Raw genomic sequence first — 25148 nt, forward strand, 5'->3', positions numbered from 1 at the left:
GGAAAGGCAGAAATAAATAGGCAAATACATTTAGCTGATTGGCAAAAGGCTGAAGATTTAGCTCAAATCTGCAAAGCAGTCGTTTGCAAATAGTGCACTTGTAAGGTTCCTCACTCATATGTCAAAACTCCCACATAAACAAAGGGTTTTCCTTTTTACCTGAACTGCCACAGAAAAGGCAAATACACATGCAAATCTATGGGGGGGCTGAAAGATAATCTCAACTGGTCCTATCCTCAGTAGCAACCAAATGGCTGCCACCTGGGATCCCAGAGCAGCTAAACTTGACTTCAGCCTCTTCTAGGTCTTCTCCTCACTGATCTCAAACCTACTCGCCCTCTCCAGCTACTTTTGTGCCACATGCCTGGGGGCTGCCGGTACAAGAGGAAGACTTGCACCTAAGCTTCCCAGTGTCACCTGCAAAAGAAGGTTCTGAGGCATACCTAAAACACTGGTCTGGCTTAGATCACCATGGCATACTTAAACGTAAGTTATTCTAGTCATAAGTGGAATCTGCACTGTTCAAATGTCTGTTCTCACCAGCTTGCCAATTGCCTGGATTCTTTAAATCAGGTGTGGGGACAGAGAGGAACAGAGTGTCCCTCACCCGAACATAGTATCCCTGTTTTTCCCAAGGTTTTCATTTGACGAATGCCATAGATGAGCCATTCTAGCAAAATAAGCAGCATCAGGGAGGGCTGACTTTCACTCTGCAGGAACAAATCAACTACACAAGGAGAAATGGCTAATTATTATCTTTTTTTTTTCCCCCAAGGAAAAAACCCAGTTACACCAATGTCATTTGCTACAGCTAATTTTGAGTAAAACTTAAACAACACAAATTTTGCTAATTTAAGCTCAGAAAAGCCCTGACTTACACCAAGTGCATCTGGGAATACAGAACGCTAGTTCATTTAAGACAGCTTGACATACCTAAAAATTATCCAGTAAACAACATTTCTGGGATCCTCAATACTTCAGCAAAAGTTAGGTCCTATTCTTCTTACCAGCCTTGGTGGCCAGGAACTGAGTTGGACTGAGGCATAAGAACAGAGATAACTTTGCCAGCCACTTTCAAACCAACCCATGTGACTTATAAAAAATAAAGTTACCTGTAGCAGATCTGGTGTGGTCTTCTGGATTTTACTCAAAGGTCACAGAATCACAGAATGGTTTGGGTTGGAATGGACCTACAAGACCATCTAGTTCCAAGCCTCCTGCCATGGGCAGGGACACCTTCCACTAGACCAAGTTGCTCAAAGCCCCATCCAACCTGGCCCTAAATACTGTCTTTGTGCTTAGGACAGATTGTAAACATACATGATTGGAAGATACCTAAGTTTTTGAGAAAAAGCTGTTTTCCTTTGGCCTGATAGATCTCCCATTGTTTTGCCCAGTTCTCCCATTTTCCCTCTAAATTTCTTTAGTCTTCTGAAATCAGATTATCTTCTCCAAGGATTCCTAACTGGGTTCAGTAAGAAGTACAGACAATTCACCACAAAAAGTCCTCTGGGCACATACTAAATATGATACCTACTGCAGATCTCAGCACAGGTCCAGATCTTCTCAGTTCCTTGGTAAAGCTCTCATTGTTCTACCCCTCAAGCAGCTTTAAAAACAAAACAACAAACCAGCAATTTCTTGCACATCTGAGCAAACACATCTGACAGGACAGAAGCAGGAGAAGACAATGACCTACCTCTTTCTCTCAAGCCCTCTTTGCATGCTGAGTGTGGTTTGTGCCTCCTCTCCTTGACAACCTTCCCTCTAGCCAACCCACTTCCATAAGCCGCACCACACAGTAGCTGACTGTTAGCACACAGAGTGATGATGGAAAGTTGTAGGAAGAGCACGTACATAGTGCATAATGAGAGAGCTGATACAAAGCGAAAGCGTACCCGGGGTGGGGAAATCAAACGTATAGTGTATAGTATAGTCAGCACATCTTACTCTAAATGCTCATTTCTCAACTTCCCCCAATTCCAGAACACAACCTGTGGACTCTACATGCCTAGATGGACCAAAGAGCATATGTACATCTTAACCAAAACGCCTAAACTACCACATACTTGATTGTTGGCGGTTTTTAATACATATCACCCAAGTCTTAGCTTGGCTGATGGAAAAGAGTATATTTGAGTTCTGCATACAAAGCTGACACTTTTCACTGGTATACATCAAAAAAAGGAAGTGAGACTGTACTACAAATACTGAAAGGAAATGGTTTTATCGCACACATGCTCTTTTGGCCACTGCCTTCACATTTCCCACTGGGTGGGAGCACACTGCACAGCAGTAGACTACAGAGAAAAGATGCAGCAGTGAGTCAGGCTAAGTAACTCATAAGGTAAGATTGTATGGATCCTTAAGGACTGGATATGGACTGTAGTTTATCACCAAAGGCTGTAGCAGAGTTCTCACACATAATTACATTGCTGCGTTTCTAACAAAAGCCATTCCTCATCCTAATGACTCTTCAGCAGAACACGAGCAGCTCCTGAAATGTGTGTCGTTCAGATGATGCAGAGCTCTTCCTTGGGATAAAATAATCAGTTTTTTTTTAATCAGGGAGGTACATTCACAACTTATTTAAATTGTATTAGGAAATATCAATTTCAAATGTGATGCAAACATGGAAATTCAGAAAAATAACAACTTTCTACTGTATTTCTGTGAAATACAAGAGTATTTTCTCCCTTGACATTTTCTCCAGTCATTTTCCTATTTGGCCATTGTGTATGAGTTATACAAAGTTAAAGACACCCCTATGTTTTTAATTCCTTATTGGAGGCAGCTATAAAATCTTGAGGGGGTCAGAATGTGCAACTGCAAACTATTATTGCTAATTTTAGGATTACTCTTGTGCCCTTGTAGCTCAGACTGCAGTCATTTTGACAAGCTGTTGAAAACCAGCTCTGAATTCCATCAGGAGCTCTGTCTTGTAGACACTATCTTCCTAACGTTGCACAGTTCTCTATTAAGAACAAGTAAATCCCTATGCTCACTACCAGAGAGGAAAATCAAATATTTACTTTCTTCTCTTTTCTTAAAGGGCAGATAAACACTGCAGCATGCTCACAGACAAAGGTTAGGTCAGATCATGACCATTCCTACAACAGTAAGAGTTCTCTTGGCACGTAACTCAGAAGTATGTGAAGACGAGCTGTCTCCACAGTACAGCTGCACATGAGCCAAGTAATCAAGTTTTTTTGCCAGGGATTCGGTAAATTGAGAAGTAGGCAGTTTTCCCCAGAATTCCCATACATGCACAGCTAGCCAATATAGAGGATATGGGCAAGTGGCTGGCATCCCACACAACCCCTCCAAGGGGAACATGCTCCTTGAGTGGGTTCTCCTTAGTGTCATTTACTTGTCAGTTACTCCTGGCTTGTGTCTTCCAGGGTTCTTGGGTGAGAACGCCTTGATCCCTTGACAAACTTTGATCCCTTGGTATCACTGGGAGAGGAGTGCTAGGCCTCCTGAAGGCTTGCATGCAGAATTTAGGGAAGGCTCTACTGTCCTACCACAGCCCTGGTACCTCTCGTGATTTTATCCATTTAGAGTTTCCCAAAACTCCCAGTCCCAGAATGACAAAATCAAGTAAGAGTCTAAGCTTTCATAGTTTTTAATAGTGTAAATTTGTGATTACAAAGAAAAGCTAAAAATCTGTCAGGGGTGTCACCAGGTGTCTCATAAAACAGCCGGCAAAGAGAAAAAAGTCACTGTTTTTAATCTCATTACTTTGGAAGGTCTGACTCACTACTGCTAAGTACTTAAGCTGGCAAAGGCAATGTAATACATCTAAATGCTGCCGCAAAGAAGTTGAACATCCTGCCTCCAAACTCTGATGTAGCTAAAAACTAATGAATATTTTGGACTGTCTTGGCAGAAACAACTCGTTCAGGTCATGAAGTTCAATTAAGCCAGGAACCGGACTCTATCTGCAGCAGCCCAAAGATACCATTGCCTTGGCACTTGCTGAAAATGAACAACAAAGCAAAGCTCCTTGCTTGTTTTCATATTTTCCGACTCTGAATCTCTGACAAATAAATCACTGAAGCTGATGAAAACTGAGCAACTGACAAGGCGAAGCCCTAAGAGGCAATCAGCCCCAGACGTTATTGCAACTGCTTGTATGGTTCCTCAGCACTCCTTTGCCTCCAGCAATTGGGTAGTAATAACTTGCATGAAAATGTATTTCAAAAATTCATCAGTAACAGTCCAAGTTAATTGTGGTATTAGTGCAGCTCAATGTTAAGCTTATAATTAAAAGATGCCAAATCTAACTAGGTCTTTCAAATACCTTTAAACAATACCTATGTGTTTGGCTTATGTATTAGAGGCACATTGGTTTAGTTTTGTTGCTCTTCTGTCGCTATACAAACTGCCTCATTTAAGGCCATTTAAATGGTAATAGCTTGTTTTAGTAACACCAAAATAGACAGTAGAAACCACCTTTATCAAAGATGGAAATGATTTCTTGCATATTTAGTGGGGGAAAAGATTATCTAAGACACTGCAAGCCATAGTACTATTACGAAATAATTCTAAAGGAATTAATCCACAAGATGTACCTGTCTGTGAAATAGCGTCCATCTCTCCTAGTTGGTCTGAGGGGGCTGGGAGGAAGGGGGGCACAGTGTGCCCCACTTCATTTAACCCTTCAGTGAGTACTCTGAATTTCTAATGAGTGTCCACTTCACAAATACACTGCTTCAACCGATGTTACTCAACCTTTCTACCAAACTGAAACTCTGACAGACGCACATACTGCTGTTTCCAGAGTAATGCCACCATGACAGTGCTGAGAAACTGATAAAATTTCTGATTTACTTATCAGTTGATGAGATTCATTAAAAAAAAATAGGAAACATGCATATTCTATCAAGGAAAAGCTGGTTTCTACTTGCTGTAAAGAGGACACTAGACTGGCATGAAAGACTGGGTCAGTATACTAACAGTTTATTTACAGAAAAAGAATGCAGATCCAGTTGACCTGGCAAAAGTCAGAACTCAGCCAGAAGTCACTGAAAAGTTATGGTTGAAATTGGTAAAGAAGTCAGGTATTTGTAAAGCAGTTAGTTCGACTGCTATAAAGCAGACAGTTCAATTGCTCTACAAAGCAATTTAATTGAATATTTATGTCTAGAAGTGTTCAACCTTGTAGCCCAATTCAGAAGTAACCTATATATCTTCCACAAAACCAATGAGGGGGCAGTGGTATCACATCCTTTTATGGGCAAGTAGTTAGTTACCCTCCTAAAAGGATTAAAAGAAAATCCAAAATTCGAGAAACCTAAAAAAAAGTGGGAAGGCACTAAAGAGACCCAGAGCTGCCCTTGGGGACCAGCTAGCTAAACAGTCCTTGACAGATGTTTATTGACACACATGTGTGTATTCATTTCTCCTCCCCTCCCAAACCAAGGAAAGGCCAAAGGCTGTTGAACGTTAAACAGTGAAGGACTGCAGAGAATGGCTTTGGTCAGAAATGCGTGTGTGAGTGACATCCCAGCATGAGTAAGCCTGGAGAGATGACTTTCAGCAGAAGAAACCTTGAGCATGGCTGAACAAGTGCAGCAGGAGGTGACTGAAGCAGCTTTCAGAGCAGGCTTTGATGAGTTACTCGCTGTCCAAAGTGTGACCAAATGTGAGCCAGGACACTGCCTTGGGCTACTGACTCTTCTGGCATTCAAGGAAGTGGGATTTTGATGCAATTCTGTTTATTTACAAGAATATACAAAACCACCCAATTCCATTGCTTTTGTGGCTTTTCTCCTAGCTGGACTAGCCAAAGTGCACAGCCTCTACTGTGTGGCCAGGCCCACCTCTTGTGGAGGTGCCTCCTGCATCAGCACACGTTTCAACACTTTGCTGACTCTTGTTGACATCTGTGTAAACAGAGACCTGACGGATGGAGGAAATGAAGTTCACAGCCTTTATGTTTAGCTGTCAAATGCTCTGGGTGAGATCAAGCACCCTGAAATCCTGTTAGGTTCACTTGAGTGATGTGGAATGTCAGTGCTGTGCTGTGAACACCTGACTCACAGGTAGCTAGTAATACTGAGGAGCAGTGAACATGAGCTGGCAAGCAATGGTCACTAGAGGTTGGATTTCCCATAGAATAATAGGCAGCAAAGGTATTTCCACTCATGCTGAGACACATTCCACTGTTACCAGATGGAATTATATTCCAAGAATATAAAGATCACAAGAACTTTCCTCCTGCCCAATTTGATACTTGGTTTGCTTGCTATGCAAGGTTAATTCCCAAATCTGTTTACTCCTAGCTTTTCTGCAGGGTTTGTTTCTGTCCTAAAGACATTTCCCATCCCTTCACAGACATCTCTCAGACATTCTGCATCTGTTGTGGTTCCCTGGGGAGAAGCTGCCACCTGAAGTCTGCCCAGATGGTCAAGACCTAACCTGAAGGGTTAGGAAATGGCTTCAGACAGGGGAATAAGCAGGACTTGTGGACCCAAACAATTCTGTACGAGCAGAACCCAGGAACAGCTTACAGGTAGAAAATTTCAAAGTAAAGTTAGGAAGTACATCTTCAAAATTGAAGGAGGGAAGGGGAACAGACAGAGGAGGTTAAGAAGGTCATTTACGTGGAGACAAGTTATGAAGCCTACTCTATGCTGCATATTATACTTTCCTCTGATGCACTCAGGTGTGATCATAAGTAGAGCTGGTGAACTACCAGTGTGATCCAAATCAGTAACTCCTATGTGCCCTCAGTCAGTCTGCTTCTTTCAGAAAGTAAAAGTAATGAAACAGAAAAAAACCACCCAAGCCAACCAAACCCCAAAAATATCTGCAGACAGCAACACCGCTATTGACTGACACGCTGTATATAATTCAGCTCTTTGAAAACAGATCAACCTGCCTGACAAATCATCATCCTGTCACCTCTTAGAAGAATATTGACCTGGCAAAGTATGAAACAAAAACTTTTCTGCTTACTGGAAAGCTCACATAACCGCCAGACAGAGCCACAACACCGCCTTTGATTCTGTCATGGTAAGGACTCTGGGAAAATTAAATTAGGGAAGAATTAAGCATTTTAAAATATTTATTCAACATAAGTGAAGATATATTAATGTACAGAAGTTTCATATAGTTAAAAATGAATAAATGCTCCAAGTCCAACATATTGCAAAAGCAGTTCTGCTGCTGCCAAGTTAAGCTAAGATGAAAGATGTTAACTCTGTTTCTGTACAGAAAGTCTTGTTACCTCCTATCATGTCACTGTGTCCAGTCAAAACAAACCTACTGAAAGTAAAAAGTATTAATAAGGTGTTTTCTAATCTAGCAATCAACATGTTATTGAAGCCAGAAGATGTAAGGCTGCAAGAATGATGAGCAACCTCCCTGATAAACACCATAGCTGGGCTCCACCACAAATAGTCCTGCTACACTGCAAGCAAATGGTCCAGTAGATCCAGCCACTTGGCTTGCTTGAAAAATGAACCCAATGAGCTTGAGCACATTTACATTTCATCTGTGGCAATACGGCCCGAGATAGGATTTCTCTCTCACCATGCAGATCCAGTCCACTTAGTACTTTATATCAGTAAATTTTATATTAGTATTTTAAACACCTAATGAAAAGTCAAGAGCCTTCAGTAAGAAAGCAAAACTTTGTATAATGTCATTGAAGCAAGATGCTCTGTTTGGTGTTGCACATTGGTTAGTCCTTAGTGGAGCAACTATGAAGCAACTTGGGATACAAATCATTGCAAACACCTCTAATGCTGAACAAGGAATGGTAGCAAATGAATACAAATAAAACAAGCATCATAAATGAGCACATGCTGATCCTGTGCCATATCTGATAATCTAAGTGAGGCCCTCAGTGCCCCATGGGTGCAACCACTGCCTCCAGGTAAAGGGGGCAGGCATATTGAGGATATTTTTCCCAAGTCATTTATATCTGTGCTGAGAATGAGCCAGCTCCCTCTCTCTATTTTCCAGTCTTGGCATGATTCTGAAAAACTTGCTCAGCTGCATATTAGCCATAAGCAATAGGAAGAAGATACGTGCGACACACCTTTTAATGAAGAAATAAAAAAGAAGTGAAACCCATTCAGAGAGAACTCATAGGCACATACATCATAAAACACCATAAGGGAAAGAAAACAATTTTCCAGTTCCCTCCTCAGGATGTCTTCACAGATTAGTAGAGTGGTTGCTTGCAAGAGTCCCATCCATTTCTCATGCTCCATGGGAACATCAATAACCCCTCAGGAGGGACTGCGTGAAAGGCAGATATATGCACTAGAAACAACATATGGGTAATTGATCTCTGTGCATCATTAGGAAAAGAGAGTATGAGTCAACACAACTAGCAATACAACTGTATCACAACGTGGCAGCTAGACAGATGGGCTCCTAGGGAGGAAATTAGAAGCAGCTGGAGTTGTTTCCCTGCACCATATTAATCCCCAAGCTGTATTTTGTCACAGAACAAAGGCAGACTGATTGGCAGTGCCCAGTTTTCAGTTCTGGAGCCTGGAGCAACCCGATAGCAGTCAGCAGCCTTCCATTTTCTAGGACACTCTGGGAGACTCTTGTTCTCCCCATACACAGCACCTGCCTGTGGGTTTCCAATGGCCAAGAAAGACAAGAACTCAAAATGCAAGATCTGGCATAAAATTACTTTGACTTCTCAAGACACAGATGCAGCAGGAATGGTGCAGGAGGAGTGTCTGCCCAATGCACCTTCTAGCGTAAGGGGAAGCAAAAAAAAAGAGAGGGTGGGTGAATCAAGTGTGTGGCAGCCTCCTAAGAAGAAAACCCAGCAAGCCCAGGAAGTCAGGAGCTGCAGCAGAGGACGGAAAGCAGCAAGAGGAAGGAGGGGATGCACATGTGGTGCCTGTGAAGTCTTCCTAGTCTTGCTGCCCTCCTAAACATACACTCAAGGAGGTGAAGGAGAAGAAAGGCACCAATGGAGGGCCCTACCCAGCTGCAATTCAATTTGGCGGTGAGGTAGCATGAGATACAGGAACCCTCTGATGGCTGACTGGGGTACACAACAACTTCCAGAAGTTTGGAGAGAAGGTGCTAGATTCAGCTCACGTAAGACAAGCAGGTCGTGCGGTGGAGCAAAATAAGGAGTTACATTCATCACTGGGAAAGCTCATTGAGGCCTAGAAATTTCATGTGTGCATTTAGAAATGAAAAGCTAAAAAGAGTTGATGAACTGATTAATCTGAACATTACTTCCTGGGAAGGTTAATAAAGACGTATTTATTTCCCTAAAGAGAAGGGATATTTTCAGAACTAAAAAATTCATTTTAAAAAGCCCCATGACTTTCACTTAGTAACCAAATTTTTAGGAGGGTTTCTCTTCTGCTTTTCTGTGGAGGACAGATGGCTCAGTAGTCAGAGAGAAGAGAACTGACCTGAGAAATAGCTCTGTTCTGTTAGCTGCAGTCCCTTATTGAAGTGAGGCAGCTTTTCATTCCAGTGAACAATCCCATCAGCATTTCACATCTCTGCATGAGTGCCCATAGGATAGTTTTATCAGTGCTATTAATTCCTTTCATTTACCCATGGAGGAGGCTCATGTTCACATCCAGAGAAATGAGGCTGTGATCACTGTAGCTGGAGGTGCTCAGGAGTGTCCTGACTCCATTTTCACCAGATCACAACGATGGCTTCAGCTTTTGTGACTGAACATCACAACATTCAGCCACTCCAGTCATGAAGACTTCTCTCTTCTGACAACTGGAAACAGAGCCTCTGTGAAAGGGCTGAAACATCCTCGCTCCATCCACAGCACAGACTTGTGTTTTCTACAGGGAAAGCTGTTGGAAGCCCTTTAGGCAGTGAAGCCACAGGCTTGGACCCCAGCTTGCCACACGCTGTCTGCTCATGGTATGCAGCAGTTTCAGGCCTCGTCAGCCATACCTCAGGATGTATTTTTCTCACTTGAAATGTAAGTAAGGCTTAAAACACTACTATGTACAAATGCAGGTCTTATAACTATCATTAAATTTCCTTCTGAAGCACAGTATCAGACTACAGCAGTGTACAAATTACTGAAATCTGAAACTGAAAATGCGTCCATTTTCACAAAAGTGCATGGGAACATGCTAAAATGTAAGTGCTTATCATTATTTTTATATTGCTGCCATCTTTTAGCACAGAACATGAAGGGTCTTTAACCACATTAATGAACTAAGCTTCATAACGCTCCTGAGATTTAAGCAATAATTAGCCAGCCATTATACTAAAACAATGACAGACTCTATAGAAAAAATCCAGTGCTCATTTGCTGTTGATGCCTCTGAATGCTATCGAATTCTAAAGAATAATTTGTATTGTTTGCAACATCATAACTGATTAACTGCACACTCTCACTCCAGGGGTATTTTTCAAAAGCAAGCCTTTCAAGTATTTCTCTTTCTATGAAAGTTTCTGCCGAGATCCATGTTTATTTTAGGGTGAATTCCATTTTGTTTTCTGACCCCACTTCTATCTTTATTTGGGAGGACTTGCTTAGTATGCAGTGAGCATCCGTGTTGAAGGTAGCCTCCTGGTATGTGTTTTTCTAGTTCTGTGCTCTGATGCCTTCCTTTCTAATGTAAGTATTTTCTAGGCTTCTAAAATGACAGATGGAAACTGCCTGTTTCTAATTTAGCTTTAATCACCTCTCATTCAGCCTGCACCTCTAAGTAGAGCGGCCTGCTCTCTGAGATATTAAAGTCTTAAAAGTTCCTCCTGCAGAATCAAGGACTGTTACCTTCAATAACTCCATGGCTTTTTCTTCACTGGGCTCAGTGGGTTTTTACATTTAGCACCTCTTGGTCTTGGTTTAGAGATGTAACAGAAAGCAAGTTCTCTTTAAGTACGGTGCTGAGAAAGGAAAAGAGAATGCAGTTTGATTTGCGAATAAAACCTCAGGGCGTTCAAAGAACATTTTTCAAAATAGAAAACTGACAGTTATTTACAAAAGCTGCATAATCTATGATTAATACTAACTGGGACTCAAGGACACTACAGCCACCGGAGGGCTAACATTTTACTATTCAAAGAGAAGATGGAGGTTGAGACAATTCAACATTAGCTGTAGGGTTCAGACACAGCATATGCCCTAGTTTCTACCCAAGTTTTCATTAAATCAAGCTTCCTGTTATTAGTACTCCGTGAGGCATAAACTTGAGTCTTTCTCAGTAAGACATTAAGAGTGTTTAGCTTCTTGACAAACAGTTCATAGTCTCAATTATGGTAGACGTTACCCTCATGACCCGTATGCATGCTGAATGTCTGATTTTGCTACAGATTAACTGCAGATCCACTCAACTACTTGGCCCATGGGCAAGGTAGGTACTTAGTTTTCCAAGCTACCAGAAAGGAATATTGACCACGGTCCCCCCCTCAGCCTGGGACTGGATCTCCATCTAAAGATAGATTTGTGTAAATACTAGCTGGTATCTACACAAGTCTGCGCTAATTGTTCTAAAAAACAGCAGTATTTTATACTCAGCAGCCTACTGATTCATGATGAAATAAACTATGCAACAAAGACCCGAATAATGTCATATCTAAAAATAGCCAGTAGTTCAGACCAGTGCAGTAAAGCATTGTAATATTGGCACTAATTACAGGCCAACAATTGCAGACCTTAGAGCTAAGAGCAGATTTCTGAAACAAGCCAGAACAAGATGTACTCATAAAGACAAAACACTGTGGGATGCTATCATAAAGATGGCTGCACCAGATCAGCCTCATACTGAGATGGCAAGGAGAACCTCTTAAATCATTAGTGAAGCTGCAGCATCTCATTATTTTTAATAGCTCTTGATATAAATACTGTTGCCAAAGTACCTACAAATAAACCTACTCAGTAATCTCCAGGGTTCAACAGTGGAGCTTGCTCCACAACACTCCATGGCAGCATTGCTTCACAATGCTAGAACTTCATTCACAGAATCAGGCAGGATAAAACAAATGCACCATTAATAACTCACTGAATACCTTCTTCTCCAGCTTCACCTGCGACATTTGAGATCAGCCTCCCAGAGCTGCTTATTAACTACTGCCAGACCTTCAGCAAGCGGGTCAGCGTGACCCCCATTGATCTCAACAAAGCTGCATCACCACCCACTGATCTATGGTTTAGACACAAGACACAGCATGCACAGAGAGGAAAGGTTTAAAGGTGCCCATTAGCACTCTTCACACAGGAGACAAGGGGAAGACAGTGTGGAGTATCATGGGCCATCAGAAACCCAGCAAGGGAGGACTGGGAATGAAAAAGGAGGCTCAAGCAGATCAAGGGCAATCAAAGATGAGAGAGAATGGCAAAGTGCGTTTGCCAGGAGACTACCGAAAAAGGGTGTTCCTGAAATGCAAGAGAACTGTCAGCTCTCTCAGAGAAGGAGGAAAATCAAAAGCTGAGTAAGAAGAAAGTGAGAAATCACATCCTGAAACAAGGAAGCTTCTACAGTGCTTTATGGCTCTCCTTGTGTCCTGGGTTCAGCAGTAGCAGTCAGTTTTTCTCCTTCTTAGTAGCTGGTGCAGTGCTGTGTTTTTGACTTCCAGCCTGGGAACAGAGCTGATAACACCAATTGTTTTTAATTGTTGCTAAGTAATGCTTACCCTGACCAAGGACTTTGTGAGTCTCATGCTCTGCCAGGGATGAGGGGAGGCTGGGAGGAAGCAGGGACAGGACACCTGACCCAAGCTAGCCAAAGAGGTATTCCATACCACAGTACATCATGACCAGGGAGGTAACTGGGAGTTACCCGGACGGGCATGGGCTCTCTTCGGGGGGGTCGAACTCGTTCGGTGGTGGTATCGTATTCTCTTCTCTTGTTATTTTCTCTTATAATTATTATTATTGGTGGTAGCAGTAGTAATTTGTGTTATACCTTAGTTACTGTGCTGTTTCTTTTCTCAGCCCGTGGGAGTTACATTCTCTCGATTCTCTTCCCCATCCCTCCGGGAGCTGGGTTGGGGGGGGAAGGAAAGAAAGAGGGAGAAAAGAAGTGGGGAGTGAGTGAATGAGCTGTGTGGCTCGGTTTAAACCACAACACCTTGTTAACTGACTGACAGTGCAGGGCACACCAGCTAGTCACATTAACCATCTCTGCTGAATAGAGATGCCAGGGGAGCCTGCACACATTGGCTTCCCAGTAGCTCCCCAAGAAGAAGCACATCTTAGCATACACTTGTTTTCTCACTGCCCACACTTCTCACTTCAATCCTCACTCTCAGGAGCAGCAAGATAAAGCCTGCATTAGAAAGCCACATGCTTCCTCCTAAGTGAGCAGACCTGCCATGCTCTGCCATGCTTCACAGGACTGCAAAACATGTCCTGGAATTCTGCTTACTCTTGCAGGGAGCTTGGTTAGAGCATACCACAACAGCAGTACTTTTGATGGACACTAAAGGATACAGAAAAAAAGGACAATGATTAAAGAAAGTGATTGTGTCATTCACCTGGATAAAGAAAATGGCATTTGCCATTGTTATCCATCAAGTATTCTAACCGTGGTTTTATACCCATAATTTTATAATGTCACTCCCCAGTCCCTGTATCCATAAACAGAGATACCCTGTGTCCCAGAAATGCCATTCCTGCAAAGGCATTACTGTGGGATCATTAGACTTCCAGGGCTCTCAAACTTTTCTGAAGTTACTTTAAATGCATTAGAAAATTACAGGGTATTATTTTACAGAAGGGAAAATGAGACACGGAAATATCAGTGCCATAATATCAACCAATTTTGGTTTCATTCTGCACAGAACTTCACACTCTTACAGCACTTAATACATTCAAAGTGCATCTTTAATTGATATGGTTTCCAGTTGAATCACTCAGTTCTACACTAATTTTCTAAGGAGACAAAAAGTTCTCTGAGGAGCAGCAGTAGTGAAGCCTGGCTTCTTGAACTCTCATGTCTTGTAGCTGGAAGGCCTTGATGCTTGTGAGCTCTGACTGAAGTTCTTCCCAGAACTAAGAATTCCATCCATTGGCCTTTTGGTACCAAACATGGTGGTTTAGAGCTAACTGCCTACACAAAAGAAAAAAAGGGAAAAGTCCTCATCCCCCCTTATTCCCCCCTTTCAAGACTAGACACACCAAAACGCTGCACTGCAATCCACGCGCCTCACGGGGGTGAGAGATCTTGTGCCTAACTGTCCTCAGAGGAACAGAAACTTACCAGCAGCACCTGGGGACTTTCTTAACCCATAGGCCAGTAAGGGGTTAAATGGATATTTGTACTTCTGGATTTCTGCTTTGGAGCAGAGGGGAGTCTGAAGGCAAATACGGGAGCAGATTCCCTTCCCCAAGCCTGTAAGACAGGAGGCAAAACAGCCACAGTCACAGGATGGCACATCCTTCATTCCTTGCAAGGACCAAAAACCATTCTGTTGTGTATTACAAAAAGCTTTTGCTGTCTTTCCTCCCAAGATACCAGCTCCTTGCAGCCCACCAGCCTACTCTCAAAGACCAGCGAACGGACAAAATCAAACTATTTCCATTAATCTCACCCTTAAAATGGAGGAATCCCTTTCCCCCCCTCAAGTTCTAGACAAAGAATTCAGCCCAAGTCAGATACTCAGCATTATCGTCTCTGCTCAGACACTTAAACGACTGAAGTTATTACTGCAGAACTGCAAACCTTCCAATGCACCATTCCAGCTCTCATAACTATAATGAATCCCACAATGATGCTAAAGGACCAGTGTCTGGATCAGTGTCATCAGAAGGACGTATCACCTGCCAATAGAAAAAATTACAATACCATAGTTCAAAGTTTTTAGCTCTCCTAAAGAAAATATGAAATGGGATCTCAGTACATCTGAAAGCTTAGGAATATGAATGAAGAAAGCAGGGGTTTTGGTCAGTCTCAGTTTTTAAACACTTGACGTCAGCAATTCTGCTATTTGCCCCAAAATATCATTTATACAGAAGCTAAATATATTTGCATTCTCAAAACTAAAAAAAGGAAAGAGAATACAATTAGAGCTAGTTATAAATATTAAAAAGTAGATAAATAATGAATAAATGCTAATTTTACATCTCTTCCTGTACTTACTAAAATTTGAAATATGCCTACTGGTCCTTTCTGTATTATATTTCATAGCCCTTTTCCCTCTACATGAATTTAAAACAGCACATTTGAATTCTGCATGTGGAAAAATTTTGACCCATCACTGAGCACAAAGACATATATTGAAAGCAAAAGCAGAAGTTGCCCATGAAAGTCACGCTTCAATTAAAGACATTTTTGGTTACACAGTAGGATATTCGCACCTTGTAAATGGAGCTAGAGCTATTTTCCCTTTGAGCAACGTCCTGCAAACGTTCTTGCATCTGTGACTTTATTTGCATGAATTTAGTGTGGTAATTCTTGTAAGTAGAAATTATTTACACAGTTCAGTTTACTTCAGCTCATTTTGGAATCAAAATATATTTGAAAACACACTGAAATGTCAAAACTTCTCACAGAGCAAGGGAACCATTTGATGCTGACACTGAGCTATTCTTTGCCTTCCAGGATCAGTAACAGAACTCATAAAAATGTCATAGCAAAGTTTTGCAAACTAACAGCTTTGTTAGGCTTTCCTGCACTACACTGCTTTACACACTACATCCCAGATGACTACTTACTGCCCAAACTGCTGCAAGCCTGCAAACTCCCCAAAACCAAGCTTGATCTGTGAAAGTCTGGCTCAACTGCAGTTCAGGGGAGGGTTTTGAGGCATATGGCAAAATTTGTTTTGGCCCAAAGAAATTCTGGATCTCCTTGATCCTAACAATTTTTGCTTTATCTCAGCACGATTTATTTTTATTTCATTTTTGTTGTCAGTGTGGTTTGAGAAGTCTCACTGGTGGCACCCAAGCACAGGAAAGCCAGTCACTAGGCATGCACCCTGTCCAGCACCAACAGAGGGTGGAAAACACGCAAGAAGAATGTTCAGTTGCCTTTCAGCTCTCCCATTTTCAGCGTTCAGGGGGGTTTGGCCTAAATTATAACAGCAATTGCCTTCTGGCTGCCTTTGCTCCTGGCAGGGACAGGGACAGAAGCAGCTCCTCAGACTCAGGAGCTGATGAGTAGGGATGACTCAAGAGAAAGCAATTACCGTAACACAGATCATCTTCCTGTGCCTTTCTCCAAGGCGGGTATTAATGGTGATGCTGAAATGACAGGAGGAAAATGAATGCCATGGGTTTTTTTCCAGTATGGCAGAACCTGTGTTGGAAGACAGTGTGATCTTTCCTCAGCTGGGGACAAGGCTTGGGCCATGCCCTGCCTGCACATCACATCCAGAACTGCCAGAAGAAATCATCTCACGGGCACATGAGGGCACTCACAGCTGGTGGAGTAAGAAATCTGATTTATGGAATGCGAACACCATATGGCACAATTTCCTCTCATTTCATTCCATTTCATATCTTGGAGTTGAAAAAGAAAATATCCCATGCTGTCTAGTTTACTGAAGGAGACAGGTTACAATAACAGCAGAGATTAACCCTATCAAAGCAGCATTCACTCACTTCCAATTAATAAATGCAGAGACATACCAATCTGTGACCAGGGTAGAAGATAAAAACTGAACTGAAAAACATCATGGAGAAAAGTGGCATTCCTGTCAAAGGAGGATTTATTCATAAAGCAGGAAAACAATTTCCAAGCTGTTGAAAATCATCTATGCAACAAGAAATTAATATAGTGATACTCACATACGAGCCCAGCACTCCAGTCAGAACCACTGCCCCTTTTAGTAATGATGGAAACTCCTGAGAAATTCATCACTGCAGGGTTGACAGGTCTTTTACCCCCATGAGAGGACAACAGTGTGGATTAAGCATCATTTTGCAGAGACAAAGCAAACTTTTTTTTAATCAGTAAAATGCAGAAATGGTCAAAATTACCTGAAAGAACATTTGTGGGAGGTAACAGGACAAGGTGGTGGGAAATAAGAGGAAATTAGTATTTCCATGGTTCTTTGGAAACTTGGAGAGAAGCAACTTGTCCCAGGCATCACCAGAAAGGGCAGAACCAACAGAGTTTCCAATTTCAGACTAGTATCATGTGTCCATTTAACAATAAAGCTAACCTGCCTCTTGGTGCCCCTGGCGTGGTGAGGCTGTCTCTCATGGCCAAGGCAGGGAGGAGGACCAATAAATACACCACTGGTATGCCCTGGAAGGCTTTTGGAAGGGCTACTGTGTGGCTGCAAGGGCTGCGAAGTCAGAGCCAAGCTGAGATGATCACCATGCCGTTCTCTCTTTGCCTCATGCCTCTCCTGTCATCTAGAGGCACAGGCTATGACCAGCATATCTATTTCATTTGCCTGGAACAGTGGAGAGAATCCTAAAACAAGCCATGAAGTACTAAGTCCAACTTATTGGTCTAATTTACCATTTGTTTTGTTTTATTTATTATGATGATTAATGACTTCCAGTCTCCATCTCAGTACAAAGACACAGACAAGCCTGGTACAGTCTCTTGAATGGAAACACAGAGCTGAAAAACATGTGTGTCAATTAGCAAACCCCTAGTAAAAGGTCAGACTGTTACAGTAATGAAACGATTACTGTTAGATGTTGTTATTATTAGTCATAACACAGTGGCACTTTCAGTCTAGGGCAAGACCCCACTGTGCTGGTGAAACACAAACATTGAACAGAATACATAATCCACATGGTTCTGTTTGCAGAGCCGTGGCCTTGTCCCTGACCCTACTGATGCTCTTTAAAACATACCAACAAAAGTGTTATGTATATTAAAATTAGCAATGGTGATAGTAGCAGTTATTCCTCCTATCGGGAGGAATGCAGGTTATTTAGTTTGGGAATGCCATTTTCCTTCCACAATCAGTGCTGCAAGGAGTTCACCCTGCCCAGAAGGTGGGAATGCAGGAGGAGAGCATCAGAGCTGCTGCACAGGCTTTTGCTTCTTGTGGATATTCCTGGAAAACCAAAGCAGAACTTGCCGTCTCTCCTACATCCAAGGCAACTTCCCTTTTAAAAGGCAAAGGCAGCCCCTAACTCATGCTAGCCTGGGAAAGAAAAAAGGATAATACTTAGAAACAAGCTCCACAGAGAAGCAACAGCCCCATGTCTTCAAAGGTCAGCTCGGGTTTTCCACGTAAGATGTTGTACAACTTGTCAGCACAGGATGTAACCAACAGTGAGGGTTTCAACTGAGAGAGGGAACACTGATGCTGAGCCTTGGGGAACAAAGCTCTACCAAAATTTGGGATACTTTCCTTAGGCAGATGATGGAGGCTTCATTGCTGAAGCAATTTACAATTAGATGTGAAAAGAATCACATAAATATAGTAGGAAAATTCAGTGATGAAGAACATGACCCAACAGAATTTCCCCATATCTTAACCTATGTCACCTGAAGATAAACACTTAACCTTTCAAAATACCAATGTGATCCAAAGCCTGCTGAAGCCTCTAGAAAGGCAAAATCCAACACAGCTTCAAAATGAGGCCATAAATTTAAGGGAAGAGCCATGTGTTTTTTAATTTGTTTAAACAATAAAAAATGTAACTATAGATTTTGTCATCAATCCCACTATATTTCTACAAGCCAGGTGCTGGAAAGCTTTTGCTCTTCTTGTTCTGAAGGTTTTTGGATGGTCTAGAAGGATCACAAGTGACCATATTTTTTGTTTTCATTCTTCCCACTAATGAAAACTGGAGAGACAAAGTTCTGCAGTGACATGGAATGCAAAATCTCTGATATCAACCACATCAACTAAATCCTACCCCTCCAAAAGGTGGATGCCATCCTTTCTTCTGTATTTCTCCACTTACAAACTTCTCTTTTTCTGCCTCCTGTTTAGTAAGTGATGGAATTAGTTGGCCAAGTCATCTCAACTACAAACAACACTGCCTGAAGGCTGTTAACCATAAAGCAAGAGGAAAGCAGTGGTTATTACAGCTCACAACTGCTGTAATTTTGCAAGGCCCAAGTGGCTGACACTTTGCATTATGTTTTTAATTTTCCAGAAGACAGCTACATATGCAAGTGGGTGTCAGACGTAGAAACTTCATTGTTTCAGTCATCTCCTTTATCTACCTTTTTCCATGTTAATGGAAAAAAGAACAAATTCCAACAGTAGTGCCACATCATCTCATCCAATTCTCTATCTCAGAAAGACAAACACCACCAGCTATGACACAGTTACATGAAGGCTCTTCCCTAAACATGCTTCAGTAAGGCAGTAAGAAAAACTGCTTCAGTGAAACCCCTACTTAAGCCTTTATGTTTATCTGCCAGTGGAAGCCTTTCTTTCTCTCATTTATTTTCTTACAAGGTTAAAAATACCTCAGTGGTGAAAGCCATTAATAATGGAGATAATTGTGTTGCAGGGTTTGATGTCAAGTTAACTGTTTAAAGAAGTAACTGCAAAACAAAGGTCTGGTTAACACCACACCGCCTGTTGAACTCAAAATAGCACCTAATTAACATGACGGGGTTTGAATTAAACTCAGTGCTGATGTGGTCTGTCACCTTTTCTGACAAACTGCTCTATGTTTTGCTGTTTCCCAGCTCACAGAAGCACAGACTCTTTAAGCAGCAAAGGCCACAACACACAGCTCTGATCCCCTGCACCATACTAGTCACAGAAGTCACCCACAGTGAAAAGACGACTTCTGAGCCTCATGAGCAAACACTGACCAAAGGACTTTGTAGATGCAATAAATCCCAGGCCTGGTTATGACTTGCACTATATGCAACATCCATTCAGTGCTTTTTTTTTACCCTGCTATGGCAGAATGGAGATGCAAGAATAAAATCCTATCCCTCTTGGGAAGGCATCGCTTGTTTTGTGTCTCAACCTCTTACTCTCTTAAATGTAACTCACTGAGGTGCATAAGTGAGAGGAGAAGGTGAAATTCTCAGTATGCTGCTACTTGTGACTTAAATCATTACATGAACCTCAACCTAGAGCAGCAGAGAATAACCCAGCACACCTCTAGCCTCAGAAATTATATCCATGAATGCACGGTTTTACAGACAAGGCTCCAAAGCCAGAGGGGAACTGCTGCCTTTCAAATGGAGCTACTGACAAAAACTGAACTGGATGTAAAAGCTGTAGACTCAGTCTTATAAAGAGGAACCATGTTAAGTCAGAGGAAGCCAAGGGCAACTGCTCACTGATATTTGCAATGATGTTGCTATTGCAATGAATTACATTTAAGAAGTTCAAAATCCAAGCACAAGTCAGGCTAGTTTATCTCCAACAGTTTAACAGCCTCCATTCACCTATATGTTTTTAACACACACACACGTACACACTAAATTATCAATTATTATGGTTAATTATCCCTTTTTGTGGATTTGAGGTTCTATTTCTTAAAACTCCTCCTACTAAGAAAACTAACAGATGACACAAGAAAGAACCAAGACCTCACAATATTCCTTCATGAAAGGTAGCTGTGGGAGAGCCCTAGCGCACATCATCCACACCGCTGGACAAGGGTTCCAACCTACATGTGGTGTACGCTGCCTCTACTCTTATCCTGAGAAATCCTGAGATCCTTACAAAAAGGAAGGAACTGCATACTCATCTACGTATACAACAGTGGATGAAACTTCCAGACACTGAGTCTTAACACTGAAAGTAAGCCCAAGTCTCACTGTGCGCTGGCCACAGGCACACATGCACACACATGCAGAAAACCACTAACTTATCCCATACTCCTGGAACAACTGACTTCCCTGGTTATTGCCACCCAATACACAGAGTAAGAGAGGAGCTGTCTAACAGCAGCTGACTTAAGATACCAAAGCCCATGCATTCAATCCCTGAGTGGCTATCTTTAGAACAAGGGCATAACAAATATCTCACTTTGTGGAACCTGAGCTTTCTGCAGTCACCTGGCAGGACCACGTGGTCCTGTGAGGGCACTGTCCTGTATGGCCTTGTTAGAGAGCTGCATTCAAAGAAACAAAAGCATTGGAATAAGAATAGGAATAATAAATGCATTGCTTCCAAATACAGCCCTGTACTGCACAGACAGATCCTGCCAGGCACCAAACTGTATGGACACTATACGATGTCTATACAGCTCTGGACTGTCAGGACTAACATCTAGGATTTTGCCAGCATATTTACACACGCTAATTACAGCAACATCTAATTAGAAGGAAATGTTCCCTGGGGCTCTCACCACAGAGCAGAAAGAGGTGGCACAGCCTTGCTATCCCTGAAGCATTAGCAAAAGGCCTTCTTTAGAATCATACAATAGAATCATAGAATAGTTAGGGTTGGAAAGGACCTCAAGATCATTTAGTTCCAACCCCCCTGCCATGCGCAGGGACACCACACACTAAACCATCCCACACAAGGCTTCGTCCAACCTGGCCTTGAACACCGCCAGGGATGGAGCACTCACAACTTCCCTGGGCAACCCATTCCAGTGCCCCATCACCCTAACAGGAAAGAATTTCCTCCTTATATCCAATCTAAACTTCCCCTGTTTAAGTTTTAATCCGTTACCCCTTGTCCTGTCAATACAGTCCCTGACGAAGAGTCCATCCCCAGCATCCCTATAGGCCCCCTTCAGGTACTGGAAGGCTGCTATTAGGTCCCCACGCAGCCTTCTCTTCTCCAGGCTGCACAGCCCCAACTCCCTCAGCCTGTCTTCATACGGGAGGTGCTCCAGTCCCCTGATCATCCTCGTGGCCCTCCTCTGGACTTGTTCCAACAGTTCCATGCCCTTTTTGTGTTGAGGACACCAGAACTGCACACAATACTCCAGGTGAGGTCTCACAAGAGCAGAGTAGAGGGGCAGGATCACCTCCTTCGACCTGCTGGTCACGCTGCTTTTGATGCAGCCCAGGATACGGTTGGCTTTCTGGGCTGCGAGCGCACACTGAAGCCGGCTCATGTTCATTTTCTCATCGACCAGCACCCCCAAGTCCTTCTCTGCAGGGCTGCTCTGAATCTCTTCTCTGCCCAGTCTGTAGCCGTGCCTGGGATTGCTCCGACCCAGGTGTAGGACCTTGCACTTGGCATGGTTGAACTTTCACAGTACCTCTGAGGTGCTTGAAGTATTTTCATCAACAGGCTGTAGCCTGATGCTTAGATGTTGATAATAGGAGTTCTCACAGTCCCAGGAGAAATCCAATCATACACAACCCCTTTACCCCATTATTTGAACTATCTTGTGCATGTTTATCTACACAACTTACAGGCTGAAAACTGTCATCTTTTAAACAGAGTGTAAATTGTGTCATTTTTACCACTGTATGGTGGGTTTTGTATATTCAAACCCCCTCTGACTGGTTATTAGATGGCTTACCTGGGCTATGACTGTGTAAGATTCAGCTACCTGAAATTAGCCAAGGAGTATCCTGATTTAGGGAGTCAGTCCCAGACTACACTGCAACAGAGCAGGAATTCCCACTGGGCCACCCAACTCCCAACATTTTCTTACTTTGCATATAAAGAAAAAATAAGATTCATTTTTTTAAATAAATTTTGCTTACCCATTTGCTTTCTGCTTCTGTTGTTCTTTCCCTATGCAATTTTCCCAGTTCCTACTCACATAATGTCCAGTACTTTCTATTCTCTGTATGTATGCGTGCTCATATAAACTATTTCTATTCAAGTTTGCTTATAAAAAACAGCCTTGCCCTGCCCACAACATCCATTTACTATGGATGACCACACAGTCAGGGGATAATCATGTGAAATAATTTGTTCCACTTTCAGTTAGTGTCCTCTGTCCCTCACCACCTTCCACCCCTAAAATCCCAGGTTATTGCATTGTTAACTGCTGTTCAGAATCTAAAGAGTCATTAAATCCAGAAGCATGTTCTTATTCTGAAGAAATTTCACATTGTCTTCTTACAATCAATACAATAAGAATACACATACGGTGTGGAGTATCTTGGCTATTATATCAGAATGAAGAAACATATTACATTTAAAGGAAGGAAGGTGACAACTCTCAGTGATTTTAATCTGCTTTAAAAATTAGTACTAGATAAAACAGGCTAGGACCTTTGATAAACTTGTTGCTCATTTATACCACTGTGTTCTGTATATGGGCATTCAAGTCGGCACCAGTGAAACTGTTCTCCTGGCCAGTTTTTCAGGAACATATGATATTAGAATCATCCACTGAGTCAACTGCTACCTGAAAAATGAATGCTCAAAACTAACCCTTGCAAAACAAGAGATGAGTGAGGAACATTGCAAATTCATCTGGAACATTGTATATGCAAGTCTTCTCCTGTTTTTCCAAATAAAGGGAAATAGTGAGGAACATACAGTCATAGAATATTTCAAGTTGGAAGGGACCCATAATGATCATGCTGCCCAACTACCTACTCCTTGCACAACTACATAACACTAAGTCATATGACTACAACTGCATTTACCAGTAAGTGCTGCAGAGACAACAGAAATGGTGGTTGTCCTATTTTCTGATCTTGCATGAACTTCAGAAGTAAAACAACTTCAGTAAACACTGGTATTATCACACAGAGCTCATGTAATCTAATTAACCACTTGTAGTTATTACTGCCAAACTCTTGACAGTCAGAGTACAAACACAATCCATGCTAAGTTAACAGTCACCTCTGCAGGCTGACTACTACTTGTTGAGCACGTACACAATACAGCTTGCTGTTGTGAAGGAAAAGAATAAGGCCCCTGTAAGAGGGCAGAAGACACAGTCAAATTAAAAAGTGTTTAAGCATCTGGAGAACATCTTTACTCCTAGACCACAACCACAGCAGAACACACAGTTCGGGCTGGAAAAGCAGATGACAGCAATATCTAAATAGAGATGAATTATACTCAGGAAGCCAACAGTGTTACCTAAGTGGTCCAGAAGCACAAGGTTCTCCCAGCAAGGTGAGAAGGGTTAAGAAGGTACCGTTAACTTGGAGAGGTAGATGGTTTCTGCCTTGATGTAGAAAGAAGCGTTCCAGGTAGAAATTGTTAATGTCTTTAAGAGTTATCCCCAGGACAGAAAAAGTGTGAGCTGAGCAGCAAGGACCTGAACAACACTGAAGTCAAACTAGAGGGTTGTTTCTGCTTCTAGAAGTGCAGCTCAGTGGTGTCTGTCTGCTAAAGATAGCCTGAGAGCCTTCCTCAAAACTAGACTCCTCCTCCTCTTGCACGAATGCAAAGCCTCTTGCTCTGCAGGAGCATGTCCTGGGCAGCACGGAGCCCAGGCAGCTGGTCTGCCAGCCATCAGCCTACTTGCCCTGGGTGACCAGTGTGGACAGGAGGTGCAGGAGGGCACGCAGGGCTCATGGTCTTTCTGGAGGCTGCTCTTTCTGAGCAAAGTTCTATGGGCAGTGCTTCCTGGCTGAATTTTGATAGCTGAGTATTAGTGAAAAAGCTGGAGACCCCACAGGAACACACAGGAAGCAAAAACTGCAAGAAGGCCCTAGGTTTGCTTTTTCCAGTTATGCACTTTTTCTTTATAAACTTCATTAAAAATTCTATAAAAAGACATCAACTGGTTTGAAATTTCACCACAAGAGTACCAAGGCCAATGAGGGAAAGGTAAACCCTTTGCTCTTTCTCCCTACAGAGTCACACACAATCAAGTTTAAAGTTCAACAGACACAAGCACTCACAGACTGTAGATGTCCTAAGCTCTCCCAGGGAGAGACCAGCCATGTCTCATTCTCAGGCTAGCATAAATAAGAGCAAAAGAATAAACCAAATAATTTGACTAATGCACTTCTTGATTGAACAGAAGAATAAAGCCATCTTCATTGTTTCTGCACTGCAGAGCAAGCTTCTCTGAAGGAGTACAACCGCCAGCTTGTCTTTTTCTTTCTGTTTTAAAATGCTATTTTAAAAAGATATTCTAGGTCTTTTATTCAAAGCTAGTTCATTTCTGCTCTCTCCTGTTCTCTGCAGAACTTGCAGACGCCCCATCCCTGGCAGTGTTCAAAGCCAGATTGGATGGGGCTTTGAGCAACCTGCTCTAAGTGGAAGGTGCCCCTGCCCATGCAGGGGTGTTGGAACTAGATCTTTAAGGTCCCTTCTAGCCCAAACCATTATGATTCTTTGATTAGCTGCATCCAAGAGGCACACTATGCCCTACTACACCCAACTGCAACCATTTCGATGCTGTAGGTTGCATTAGCTGTACCTTAAGGACACAGCACTTGTTCTGCACTTCACTGAGT

At 42.4% G+C, this 25148-nt stretch overlaps 1 protein-coding gene across 4 annotated transcripts in view; it reads right to left on the reverse strand.

Moving 5' to 3' along the window:
* The window catches only part of TMCC3 (transmembrane and coiled-coil domain family 3), a 100352-nt gene extending 76470 nt beyond the window's left edge, over nucleotides 1-23882 (reverse strand). For 2 of the 4 annotated variants that reach the window (XM_065670500.1, XM_065670478.1), the window contains exons 1-2: nucleotides 1700-1850; nucleotides 1538-1609 (exon numbers count right to left, since the gene is read on the reverse strand). The gene's annotated coding sequence lies outside the window, so the exon portion shown is untranslated. Of the gene's footprint in view, nucleotides 1-933; nucleotides 1037-1537; nucleotides 1610-1699; nucleotides 1851-23817 lie in introns of those variants that run through there. The other 2 variants (XM_065670489.1, XM_065670505.1) reach the window with 2 other exon arrangements.
* Nucleotides 23883-25148: the final 1266 nt, after the last annotated feature.

Source organism: Lathamus discolor, chromosome 1 (genome assembly GCF_037157495.1).
Source record: "Lathamus discolor isolate bLatDis1 chromosome 1, bLatDis1.hap1, whole genome shotgun sequence".
NCBI classification, from domain to species: domain Eukaryota; kingdom Metazoa; phylum Chordata; class Aves; order Psittaciformes; family Psittacidae; genus Lathamus; species Lathamus discolor.